General features: G+C 40.5%; 1 pseudogene; it reads left to right on the top strand.

Moving 5' to 3' along the window:
- Nucleotides 1-615: 615 nt before the first annotated feature.
- The window catches only part of LOC148149673 (uncharacterized), a 77,870-nt pseudogene continuing 64,488 nt past the window's right edge, over nt 616-13,997 (top strand).

The raw sequence follows: 13,997 nt of genomic DNA, 5'->3' as shown, positions 1-13,997 counted from the left end.
AGGATTAAAGGGAATCCCAGGGCTTTTTACGCACATATAAAAAATAAGAGGGTAGCCGGGGAAAGGGATGGCATTTTCAAGGACAATAGAGGTAATCTATGTGTGAAGTCAAAACAGTTAGGTGAGGTCGTAAATGAATATTTTGTGTCAGTAATCACCAATGAGAAGGAATTGGTGGAGGATGATCTTAGGAAAGGGCGTGCTGAATTTCTAAACCAAGTTGTCATTAAAAAGGAAGTGGTGTAGAGCAACTTAAAAAGTATAAAGATAGGTAAATCCCTGGGACCCGGTGGGATCTATCCCAGAATATTGAGAGAAGCAAGGAAACAATTTCTTGGAGCATTGACAGACATTATTGTATCCTCTTTGGCCACAGGTGAGTCTGGAGAATAGCCAATGTTGTCCCATTGTTTAAGAAGGGAACAGGGATAATCCAGGAAATTACAGGCCTGTGAGCCTCATGTCGGCGGTAGGGAAATTATTGGAAAAGATTCTCAGGGACAAAATCTTTATGAATTTGGAAGCAAATGGGTTTATTAGCAATAGACAGCATGGTTTTGTGTGGGGGACGTCATGCCTCACTAACTTGATCAAGTGTTTGAAGAGGTGACGAAGATGATTGATGATGGAAAAGCAGTTGATGCTGTCTACATGGACTTCGATAAAGCCTTTGACAAGGTCCCTCCTGGCAGACTGGGGCAAAAGGTCACATTGTATCAGGGGTAAGCTGGCAAGATGCGTACAGGACTGGCTTAGTTATAGGAGGCAGAGGGTAGCGGTGGAAGGATGCATTTCGAAATGGAGGGCTGTGACTAGTGATGTTCCACAGGAATTGGTGCTGAGACCTCTGCTGTTCATGCCCTACATAAATGATTTGGAGGAAAACATAGCTGATCTATGTAGAACTTTAGTGGACAATGCAAAGATTGGTGGAGTTGTGGATGGGAGAAGGATTATCAAAGGATATAGCAGGATATAGATCAGTTGGTAGCATGGGAAGAAAAATGGCAGATGGAGTTTAATCTGGACAAATGTGAGGTGATGCATTTTGGAAGGTCAAGTGCAGGTGGAAATTATACAGTCAATGGTGGAACCCTTAGGAGTATTGATATGCAGCGGGATCTGGAGGAAATTGACAAGTTGATGGAGCTTTTAGCTAGGTGGCAGATGACCTTTGCTGTGGAGAAGTTTGAAATGACACATATTGGCATAAAGAACAGTATAAACCAAAGGAAACTCTTCTAAAGAGAAAGAGCTGATAGAGCTGGTTTTGTCAATACATGAGTCATTAAAGGTGGCAGGACAGGTAGAGAAAACAGTCATCAAAGCACTATAATAGGGTCACTGGACCCAAAACGTTGATTCTGATTTCTCTCCACAGATATTACCAGACTTTCTGATTTTCTCCAGCAATATCTGTTTTTGTTGCTGTTAATACAGTGTACAGCATTCTAGGCTTCAATATTAAGTGTACTATCTACAAGAAAAATTGCAGAAATTCATCAAAGATCTTCAGACAGCACCTTCCAAACCCATGACCACTTCCATCTAGAAGGACAAGGGCAGCAGATATATGGGAATGCCACCACCTTCACATTCCCCTCCAAACCAGTCACCATCCTGACTTGGAAATAGATCACCGTTCCTTCATTGTCGCTGGATCAAAATCCTGGAATTTGCTCTTTAGTGGCATTGTAGGTCTACAGACAGCAGCTGGATTGCAGTGGTTCAAAAAGGCAGCTCACCACCACCTTCTCAAGGGCAACTAGGGACGGGCAATAAATACTGGCCCAGTCAGCGATGTCTGCATCCCACTAAAAGATTCTTTTAAAAAGTAAATAAAGCACAAGAGAAGGGAGGTGATAAACCTATAAAACATTGTGTTCAGTTCTGGCTGACACACTTTAGGAAGGATTGGAATGCATTGGAACAAGTCCAGAAAAGGTATATGAGAATGGTTGTCGGGATGATACACTTAAGTTATGAAGAAAGTTTGGAGAATTTGGGACTATTTTCCTCAGAGAGATAAAGTCATCGGTAGGAGTTTTAAAAATTGTGAGGAGTCTGGACAGAACAGATAAGGAGAAACTGTTCCAGCTTGCAAATAGATCAAGGACCAGAAGACACAGTTATAAAGTATTTTGCACAAGGCAATTAAATGTATTACATGTTTAGCCATTTTTCTTTGGCAGAAATGAAACGGACAGATCCTGAATTGAGATATCTTCACTCATACGCCTTCTCATAAAGTGCATCAGAATTAATACCCAGCTGTTACTATTTGAAACAGTAGACTCATGAGAAAATGGAGTTCAGTTCAAATACTGTCAGAAGAATGGGCAATAGGACTGGTCCCATCTGAAAAAAAGAGTTCCTAGCTACAAGTAGTTAGGTTGTGAAACACATTGTCAGGAAATGCAGTGAAAGCAGGTTCAATTGAGGCATTCAAGAGTACATTGGATAATTATTTGGATGGAAATGGTGAGCAGGGTTCTGGGGGAAAAGGCAGAAAATTGATAATAATGTTGGTGCAGGCACAATGGACCAAATGAACTCCATCTGTGTTGTGACAATTCTGTTATCCTGTGGGCAATGAGGGTAATAGGAATAGCACATCTCTAGTTTCAAGAAGGATGATTGATGCACATATAAATCATCAGCTGCTTACAGTCATGTTTGATCTACTTTGTGCAGATTAGATTAAGTAGGAAATCTGGTAGGGTAGCACAGTGGCTCAGTGGTTAGCATTGCTGCCTCACAGCATCTGGGACCCGTGTTTAATTCCGACCTTGGGTGGCTGTCTGTGTGGAGTTTGCACATTCTCCCCGTGTCTGTGTTAGTGTGCTCCAGTTTCCTCCCACAATGCAAAGATGTGCAGGTCGGGTGAACTGGCCATACTAAATTGCTCATAGTGTAAAGTGCATTAGTCAGGGGTAAGTATAGGGAAGGCAAATGGGTCTGGGTACGGTACTCTTCAGAGGGTTGGTTTGGACTTGTTGGGCCAAATGGCCTATTTCCATACTGTAGGGAATCTAATCTAAATTTGGCTGAGTTGATATGGTTGGTTGGGCTACATGTTGAGGAAGTAAGATATCTTCTTTTGGATAGGGTCCAGGATGCATTTCAGGGAAGTCAGTTGCCCTTTGGGAAAGGTAATGTGCCCTTTGAAATTCTTAAAAGAAGGCATTTGTGTTTATAAAAATGCATAAGCTCATTGGAACTGTAAGCATATTAGAACTGTCAAATGAAGACAGCAAAGGGAGTTGTTAAGCTAAATTGTCAATAGATCCTTAATGGGAGCAATTAATTGGACTATCAACAATGTTGTGCAAAGAACTGTCAAACTATCATGGCATTTAAACCTCCTCCCCTTTCAGCATTTGAAATAAACTATCTTCAGTGTTTAAAAAGAAATGCTTGCTAATTCAGTCTGCTTTTTTGGCATACACCTGAGGGCTATCGGTACAAGGTTAGTAGTGAAAGACTGATTTTACAACCTTCAGTTATCACAGTAAGGTACCTTCAGTTCAAAGTTTGATAAACATCTCCAAGTGGTTATAGACTTGTTGAAATGGGGATTTGATTTTAATACGTACTTTTAAAAGGGATTAAAATGTAGCAAATGGGCTTTTATTTCATAACACTGTTCTGTTGTGTAGACACAAGAAATTTATCTCATTGCATCTCAATATGAGTCCATCAATCTACCTATGTTGGATGCTTGATGCATTAGTATGACAGACAAAGGGAATAAGGTAGTGGATTGGGGTCATGGGGTCAAGCTGGTACTAAATTAGCCAAAACATTGAATATATACATTGATAAGCTAGAGGAGATACTTGTTAGGAAGGAAGATGTGTTGGACATTTTGAACAACTTGAGGATAGACAAGTCCCCCAGGCCTGACGGGATATATCCTAGGATTATGTGGGAAGCAAGAGAGGAAATTGCAGTACCGTTGGCAATGATCTTTTCGCCTTCACTGTCAACAGGGGTGGTACCAGGGGACTGGAGAGTGGCGAATGTTGTGCCCCTGTTCAAAAAAGGGAATAGGGATAACCCCGGGAATTACAGGCCAGTTAGTCTTACTTCGGTGGTAGGCAAAGTAATGGAAAGGGCACTGAGGGATAGGATTTATGAGTATCTGGAAAGACACTGCTTGATTAGGGACAGCCAGCACGGATTTGTGAAGGGTAGGTTTTGCCTTACAAGTCTTATTGAATTCTTTGAGGAGGTGACCAAGCATGTGGATGAGGGTAGAACGGTGGATGTAGTATACATGGATTTTAGTAAGGCATTTGATAAGGTTCCCCATGGTAGGTTTATGCGGAAAGTCAGGAGGCATGGGATAGAGGGAAATTTGGCCACTTGGATAGAAAACTGGCTAACCAGTCGAAGTCAGAGAGTGGTGGTAGATGGCAAATATTCAGCCTGGAGCCCAGTTACAAGTGGAGTTCCACAGGGATCAGTTCTGGGTCCTCTGCTGTTTGTAATTTTTATTAATGACTTGGATGAGGGAGTCGAAGGGTGGGTCAGTAAATTTGCAGATGATACAAAGATTGGTGGAGTTGTGGATAGTGAGGAGGGCTGTTGTCGGCTGCAAAGAGACTTAGATATGATGCGGAGCTGGGCTGAGGAGTGGCGGATGGAGTTCAACCCTGCCAAGTGTGAGGTTGTCCATTTTGGAAAGACAAATAAGAATGCGGAATACAGGGTTAATGGTAGGGTTCTTAGTGAGGTGGAGGAACAGAGGGATCTTGGGGTCTATGTTCATAGATCTTTGAAAGTTGCCACTCAGGTGGATAGAGCTTGTAAGAAGGCCTATGGTGTATTAGCGTTCATTAGCAGAGGGATTGAATTCAAGAGTCGTGAAATGATGTTGCAACTGTACAGGATTTTGGTTAGGCCACATTTGGAGTACTGTGTGCAGTTCTGGTCGCCTCACTTTAGGAAAGATGTGGAAGCTTTGGAGAGGGTGCAGAGAAGATTTACCAGGATGTTGCCTGGAATGGAGAATAGGTCGTATGAGGATAGGTTGAGAGTGCTAAGCCTTTTCTCGTTGGAACGGCGAAGGATGAGGGGTGACTTGATAGAGGTTTATAAGATGATCAGAGGAATAGATAGAGTAGACAGTCAGAAACTTTTTTCCCCGGGTGCAACAGAGTGTTACAAGGGGACATAAATTTAAGGTGAAGGGTGGAAGGTATAGGGGAGATGTCAGGGGTGGGTTCTTTACCCAGAGAGTGGTGGGGGCATGGAATGCGCTGCCTGTGGGAGTGGTAGAGTCAGAATCTTTGGTGACCTTTAAGCGGCAATTGGATAGGTACATGGATGGGTGCTTAAGCTAGGACAAATGTTCGGCACAACATCGTGGGCCGAAGGGCCTGTTCTGTGCTGTATTGTTCTATGTTCTATGTTCTATATTTAAGAGGCTATATCTAGCACTTGATATAGCTAGATATAGCACTTGGGGTGAATGGGATCAAAGGTTATGGGGAGAAAGTAGAGTCAGGCTATTGAGTTGGATAATCAGTCATGGTCGTGATGAATGGTGGAGCAGGCTCTAGGGCCTAAATGCCTTCTGATCCTATGTTTCGAAGCTAGAGGCCCCATTAGGCTTTGGGAGAGGGTGGAGGTAGCAAGTAGTTATATAAGACTTGGAGATGGATACAATGGTACAGATTGGCATGACATGGAGGTGGGAACAGGAGCATAGATTAACATGGAAGATATAAGGGAGCATTCCTGGCTTTGTGGAATGTATGAGAAGATATTGGTTATATGAGAGGGGCAAATCAGCTGAATTTGGCTGTGTTGCCCCACAGTCATTGCATGGCCATATGGGCTTTATTTAGCATGAAATGGGACTTCTGTTCCTATCTAAGAGGGAGACCTTTCAATGAGACATACCACCTGATCAAATGGCCAACAGCTCCCGAGTCCTAGTAGTGTGACTCGATGCAATGGCCACTCATTGTGGGAGGTGGCAATGGAAATGTGGAGTGTGGAACATGGAGGAGACTGCAATGTGCACAGAATGTCAAAGCAAAAGGCAGTCCATTGACCAGGTGCTTTGTTGCTGGCTTTTCGGAGGTGGCATGGGCACTTGCTGAAGTCTCCTTTGCCTAGATGAATCATCTCAGTTGGCCATTTATGGCCTCAAATGGCTTTGATTGAATGGGCCACTCAACCCTTCTCCTGCTGTAGTTAAAATACTCACAGGATGGTTGGGGAAGAGTAGACAACAGGAATTGTTCTGCTGCCATGACATCTAATTCCACCCCACTTGCCAAAACACAACTAATAATTTATTAGAAAATCCCCAGAATGTTGCTGAGGAAGTGACACGCATTCAAAGTACAAATCCAAACTACGGACTCACTTTGATTACCTGAGGAAACCTTAATTTATGGTTCCATCTCACAATCTTTATTTCTTGTTTTTGGTCAATCTAAGGATTCTAAATTACTTAACATAAAGGATGCGACCTACAGATGATTATCAAACAGATGAAATGAGTTCTCAAGCACAACAATGTTGAGTAGAAGATAAACTGTGAAAGCAGAACTTCAGCCACTTATCAGCTTTATCTCTAACTCTGAACACACCATATAAAATATATGATAGTGTATTGGTGCACAGAAATATAAAAGTAAATGTCCTGTCCTGATTATGGTGTTGTTGACAGGTGTATGGGGATAAAGATGGCAAACAAGCGGATTTTGACTTTATTATGCAATGCCATTGTAGTTTTGCAATGTGGATGTTAAATGGGCTACAAATGGTCTCAGAGAATATGTGTGAAAGCCTCATTAAGCACCTGAAATTCATATAAATTCATGATTACTGCTGGCGGCTATGATTTCCCAGGGCTTTTTTAAGGCCATATATTTGTTGATGGCTTTAAAATGAGTTCGAATTTAAAAACTGTTTCCTTTCCTCAGTTACTGTTCCCTGTTCTTTCAAAAATTTCATCTTTTTCTTTATTTTTTTCTTGTGATAATGGCCATCACTGGCTAAGACAGTGTTTCTTGCCCATCCTGGATTTGTGAAGAGTCAACCACATTGATGTTAGTCTTAAGTCACATGTAGGCCAGACCAAGTAAAAATGAAAGATTTCTTTCCCGCCAGAAGGTTAGTGAACCAGATTGATTTTTTAAAGAATAAACGACAATGCATATATTTAATCTGAATCAAAATTTCATCATCTGCAATTTTTGGATTCAAACTCAAGTCTCTGAACATTAGCTTGGGGTTCCAGATGGCTAGCTCAGTGACACTGACACTACACCAGTCTTTGCACCTTACAGTTAGTTTAAAATCAAGGCCATGACAGCTAAAATGCATTGGTTAATAATACGTCAACAGGATGTAGCTAGGGTAAAGAAAATTGTCATCTGTTTTTGCAATTTCAACAGATTGCATTGTTTTGGTGAAGGGTTGTTATTACAGCTGAGCCCACCATAATGTTCAGAAAAAAGGTCCAGAACCGTTTATCACAGCATGAGAACTGTTCTTATTTTGATTAAATTTTATGAGGTTATCAAAGGATTATCTGTCCTTGATGTTATAAGTGAAATATAGCTTATAACAGATTGATCCTTTGAGGTGATTTAGGTTTTATGAATGGAAGTTATTTTAAATATGAAGTGTATTTCCATTTTTTTTTCTTATTCATGAGTCCTGTTTTGCCCACAGTGGATACAGGGTAAGTGGCCGTGAAAGTTACTTGAGAGCCATAGAGGTGCAAGGGAAAATCAGGAATGATGGAATGTAAGGTTTTGGATTTGGAGGTCACAGATATCCGAGATAGACATTCCATTATTTCAAGAAAATTTTAAGTTCATTAAAATGCAACAGTTTGGATATTGTAATTTATATATTTTCTAAATATGTATTGTTAAGTTTGGGCTTTCTGTGCTTCAGAAAATATTAATTAACTCAAAAGGATGTTTGTAAACATGGTGATTTCCTTCAAAAATGTTTTTGAGGCCAAGTTTGAGAATTGATGGGGACTTGAGTGGCACTAATGGATTGTTGTTTCCTTTATATTATTTTGTGAACTGACAGTAAAGCTAGTAGAATGTAAAGGTTTGTTAGAGATTTCTGGAAACTGTTTCTGAAGATTGTTAAGGGAAATAACTTTAGTTTACAGAGTGAGTTTTTTCTTTGTTTTGCATTATATTTTGAGCTGTCATGTGAAGTCCTTGGATGAAGATGGCTGTCATAGGGTCATAAGGTAATATGATATGAAGGTGTAGAGGTACTGTGCCTTTAGCAGAGTTTAAAAGACGGCAAGGACAAAGCACACAGAGTCCGGAACAAGGTAACAACACAACACTTGGTCAAAACAAATAGTGCAGATGAGTTGCCATGATACAAAAACAAATTTGAATTCAGCCAATCAGTTTAAATTATGCCCCAAGATACTAGAATTCTATCAAATTTTAATTTCATATTTTGATAATTTTAAAACGAATGAAATGATCTGGTGTTTTGGGGTATAAAACTGGACATTTCCAATAGCTAGAGGGAGAACTGCCAAGCCACTAACAAGTACAGACTGCCAACAGAATAGCTCTCTGAAAGGTACCTGTCTATAAGAAGTTTGTACAGCAGAACATCGAAAAAATGACAGAGGAAAATCTGCAGAGGAAGATACAAAGAGAAGATTTAATAGCTGACTGGTTTTGAAAGTTGAATTTTTTATAAATCTTAATTGGGTTTTCTTTTATCAGACTAGTACTGAAGAATGGGAGGTAAAAGATAGGCTTAAGAGAAAGGACTTGTAAATAATTGTTCATTTTGATATTCTCTGTTGGACTTAAAGAATAAAGTTGTTAATATTTATTTAAAATAATGGCCTCTGGGGATAGTTCTTTGTCTCTCAAATTTTAACAGATTATGGCACAAGATGAATCTTTTCTGTGTGGATGGCTTAAATTAGCAGAGGGGTTTACCCCATGTCGTAACACATACAACACAGAAACAGACCCTTCAATCCAACTCATCCATGCCGACCAGATTTCCCAAATAGAACTAATCTCACGTCTCTGCATTTGGCCCATATTCCTCGAAAACCTTTCTATTCATATCCAAGTGCCTTTTAAATGAGGTAACTGTACCTGCATCTACCAGTACTAATGACAGTTCATTCAACATACTAACCACTTTTTGTGTAAAAAAGTTGCCCCTCATGCTCTTTTAAATCTTATTCCTCTCACCTTAAAAGTATGCCACCTAGTTTTGAATGCTCCACCTTCATGAAATAACCTTTGCTAATCAACTTACCCATGCCCCTAATGATTTTATAAGCTTCTATAAGATCACCCTTCAACATCCTACGCTCCAGTGAAAAAGGACCCAGTCTATTCAGCCTCCCCTTGTTACTCAAACTCTCTATTCCTGGCAATGTCCTGGTAAATCCTTTCTGTATGCTTTCCAACTTAATAATATCCTTCCCACATCAGGGCGATCAGAACTGTAAAGAGTACTCCAAAAGTGACCTCACCATCAACATGAAGTCCCAAGTCCTCTGACCAATGATGGCAAGCATGTTAAACATCTTCTTTACCACCCTGTCTTCCTGCCATGGAACTTTAAAATTACTATGTACCTGAACTGCTCGATCTTTCTACTCAGCAATATTCCCCACAGTCCTACCATGAATTGCAAAAGTTCTGCCCCATATGTCTTACCAAAATGCAACAACTCGCACGTATTCAAATTAAAATTAATCTGCCACTTCTCAGCGCATTGTCCCAGTTGATCAATATCCTTTTGTAAACTAAAATAATCTTCCCTGTTCACTATACCACACAATTGTGATGTCATCCACAAATTTACTAACCATGCTTCCAAAATTGTCATCCAAATCCTTTATATAAATGACAAGCAATAATCAAGCATTGCTCCTGAGAAGGGAAGGATGTAATCAACCAGATTGCCTTAGAGTTAATCCCAGTCTCAAATTGTTGCAATAAAACCCTGAAGAGACAACATCAAGTTGCGTATATTTAAGCTCAGATGTATAATAACTCCAGATTGAAATTATCTGCACTTATAGTCTATATTTTAAAATCACAACTGATTTAAACATATTGTGATGTTACAAACAGGGATTCACTTATGAGATTTACACAAATGTGGGCTTTGAATGCTATGCACAGTACGTCTTTGAATATTGCCTCAGACATGAGCTTGGGCTCGCTCCAAAACCTGTTGTTTCTCTTTTCATTTTATACAGGAATGTTTTGACATTAATGGAATTATGCTTTTGCTGTGTGTTTTAAAAATTGAATTTGTGCAAAAAGTAAGCAATTTGATTGATTTTGTTTTATCTTCATTTCTTTCATTTATAAACTTCCATTCTATTGTGAAAGTAAAATATGCACCTTTGCAGCTTATGTTTGAGCAACGGTGCATATTTTACTTTCACAATAAAACCAAAACAAATCCAAATATGATCTCTCAAACCTAGTTTCAGTTTGGGATCATAACAAAATGATTCAATAGCTAAATCAAGAAGGAAAGGACACAACACTTGACAATTGGGGAAGTTCACTGGTACCAGAGGATGAATGGACAGATGCTACAGAGTAGCTGGTAATGGCAACAAGCTATTATCTAGCTGGAGTGTTAGATGACTCTCCACTGGGACTTCCTCTATCTTTCCTGGTCTATTTTCACTTGTAGGTGACAGTTTTTGGATGACCACTACCACCTAAACAGATTCCTTGTTAATACACTTAGTTTCTAGGAACTGGAAGTTTACCTTGAGTCAATTGAATGTTCATATCCTTCAATCCAATGAATGTTGTGCACATAACCAGAATGTCAGGATTGTTACCTCCCAACTGCACAAGGCGCTGGTAAGACAACAGCTGAAATATTGTGAACACCTTTGGGTCCCATATCTAAGGAAAGATATGCTGATATTGGAGCAGTCCAAGAAGATCCACTAGGTTGATACCAGGTATGAAAAAACCAGTCTTATAAGGATAGATTCAGTCGACTGGGCATATATGTCTTGGAATATACAATAATGAGAGGTAACCTTATTGAAATATGCAAGATTCTTCAGAGACTTGAAAATTAGATGCAAAAGACCAGAAAACATAATCTCAGAATAAGTGATCACACATTCAAGTCAGAGATAAGGAGAAATTTCATCTCTCAAAGATAGTGTATCTTTGGAATTCCTTACCACAGAGGGCTGTTGAGGCTGGATCATTTAAGCATATTCAAGATTGAGATAGACAGATTATTAATCAGTAAGGGAATCAAGGATTTTGGGGAAAAAGTAGAAAAGTATAGTTGAGCATTGTCAATTCAGCCATGACCTTATTGAGTGGTGGAACAGACTTGATGGGCTGAATGGCCTACTTCTGCTCATAATTTGTATCTCTTTAGATCAGCTTGAGGTCATTCATTAGTTCGTTCAAAGTATTGTATGAATAATAAATTTACAGGGCACTAGACAACTCCTTGACTTCAACTTAGCATGTTCATTACTAGGAGTGTAATATTTGTGAACTTTATCTCTGGTTGTTTCAAAATGGCCATGTTTTTGCAGAGAAACTTTTCAGCTTTGTGGCAGCAGTTTCTATACTATACAGACTTCTAGATAATGCTAGAAAATACTAATTAATTACAAGTTGTAAGTCCTTACAGGATTGGATTTGGGGCTCATGGAGATGATATGCTGAGGCTTGGAACAGTAATTAGATTAGATTAATTACAGTGTGGAAACAGGCCCTTCGGCCCAACAAGTCCACACCGACCCGCCGATGTGTAACCCACTCAGACCCATTCGCCTACATTTACCCCTTCACCTAACACTACGGGCAATTTAACATGGCCAATTGACCTAACCTGCACATTTTTGGATTGTGGGAGGAAACCAGAGCACCCAGAGGAAACCCATGCAGACAGGGGGAGAATGTGCAAACTCCATACAGAGAGTCACCTGAGGCGGGAATTGAACCCAGGTCTCAGGCGCTGTGAGGCAGCAGTGCTAACCACTGTGCCACCCACTCACTGTGCCACTGTGCTGCCAGTAATGCAGTGCACAAGGGAGCATAATGATGACTCATGGGCTCAGGAGGGGTGTGAGGGGTAAGGACGCAATGGCCTGGCATTCATCTTTAAAGGTGAGCTCCCGGAGAATAGAGATGGGTATTGTAAGCTACCAACATTTGTATCTCAGTATTACCTCGTCAACAGTTTGCGATTCTGCCATGCACTGGAGAGAAACAAGATGATCCCAATTCCTGACCTCAAAGTTAACTGGCTGATGCAGCTAGCTGACTTCTTCCATAGATATCCTATATTGAAGTCTGTTCATCAACATTTCATGGCATACTCTGTGGGCAGTGGCCACCTCCACCCTTCATCCAATAATGTTGGCATTAGCAGAATACCAGATGATCTTGACCCATCTCAAACTAATTCAAAACACACTTTCACATTTTGCAACTGCACATTAGAGTTCACCTACACCTTACATTGCAATGCTCCTGCCAGCTTACTTGGACGCAGGAACACTAATCGGAACAGAATGTATTTTACAGATTTTCGCTTGCTTTCTTAGCATTGACTCACCTTGAGCCCATGTGGATACTCACAGCCTCTGACCTGTCTTGCCTTTAAGCATTCAGAGAAAATCAGGCAATGTGGCATGGTTGCCAGCACTGAACAGTTAAGCAGATGAACATATTGCTGTATGGCACTGTGCTATGTCATGCCACACCCTTGGCATGTGCCAGCAGCTTTACACTGCAAGCACACTGTATGTGATTCAGACAAATAGGTATGAAAGTCACAGGGGACTAATCACATTTAATAAATCACATTCTATTTACTTATCTGTGAAAAATTTGTTGGTATAATCAAAAAGCTAAACATCAGGAATCCGTTAGGTAGGTGTTAATCAATAGGTTAGAGTTATTAAAATAGTTACTATAGTTTTGAGGGTGGAATTTTCTTTGAGGAGACAGGAATGCTGAGCTGGAAATCTCAAATTGGGAAGCAGCTGATCCATTTCCTTGATAAGGGCCTCAGCTACTATAGATTCAATCCAGGGAGGTGAAAGCCCTGTTGGAAGTGGGTCCGCTCGGCTTCAGAGAAGGGCCCAAACAGCAATGGCGGTGGTGGGTCGGGATGTTGATAGCTTACAATACCCATCTCTATTCTCTGGGAAATACAAATGGCTGGAAATAAGGTGCTTACTGCTTACTACTGAGACTCAGAACTCATCGTTTGAATCTTCACTGGAAAATTGAGCATTTTTTTCTCGATGTCAAGGAGCAGAGCTTTTTCATTTTCGCAGTGTTTTCCCAAATTTCTCATCATTTCCCACATCGCTAGGAAAATGATCGTGCCCATCAAATTTGCTAACAGGCCCTGTACTACCTGAAAACTCATCTGCATTCCTTGGGGATGTGTTGAAATGCCCCAGGCCTTGGTCAAACTCAGTCAAACAACCACAAAAGTGATAAACTGAAATGGTGAGAAATTTGGGAAAACACTGTGAAAATGAACAGTTAAGGAGCTCTGCTCCTTGACATCGAGAAAAAAATGCTCAATTTTCCTGTGAAGATTCAAAAGATGTCTGAGGGGTGATCTTATAGAGGTTTACAAAATTATGAGGGGCACGGATAGGGTAAATAGACAAAGTCTTTTCCCTGGGATCGGGGAATCCAGAAGTAGAGGGCATAGGTTTAGGGTGAGAGGGGAAAGATATAAAAGAGACCTAAGGGGCAACTTTTTCACGTAGAGGGTGGTACGTGTATGGAATGAGCTGCCAGAGGATGTGGTGGAGGCTGGTATAATTGCAACATTTAAGAGGCATTTGGATGGGTATATGAATAGAAAGGGTTTGGAGGGATATGGGCTGGTGCTGGCAGGTGGGACTATCCGGTCGGTGTGGACAGGTTGGACTAAAGGGTCTGTTTCCATGCTGTACATCTCTATGACTCTATGACTCTATCTGCCTT

This window comes from Chiloscyllium plagiosum, unplaced genomic scaffold (genome assembly GCF_037043375.1).
Source record: "Chiloscyllium plagiosum isolate Xiang-an unplaced genomic scaffold, Cpla_swu_hap1 HiC_scaffold_7, whole genome shotgun sequence".
Lineage (NCBI taxonomy): Eukaryota > Metazoa > Chordata > Chondrichthyes > Orectolobiformes > Hemiscylliidae > Chiloscyllium > Chiloscyllium plagiosum.
Note: the sequence above shows the minus strand (reverse complement) of the source record. Positions and strands in the feature narration are given on the sequence as shown.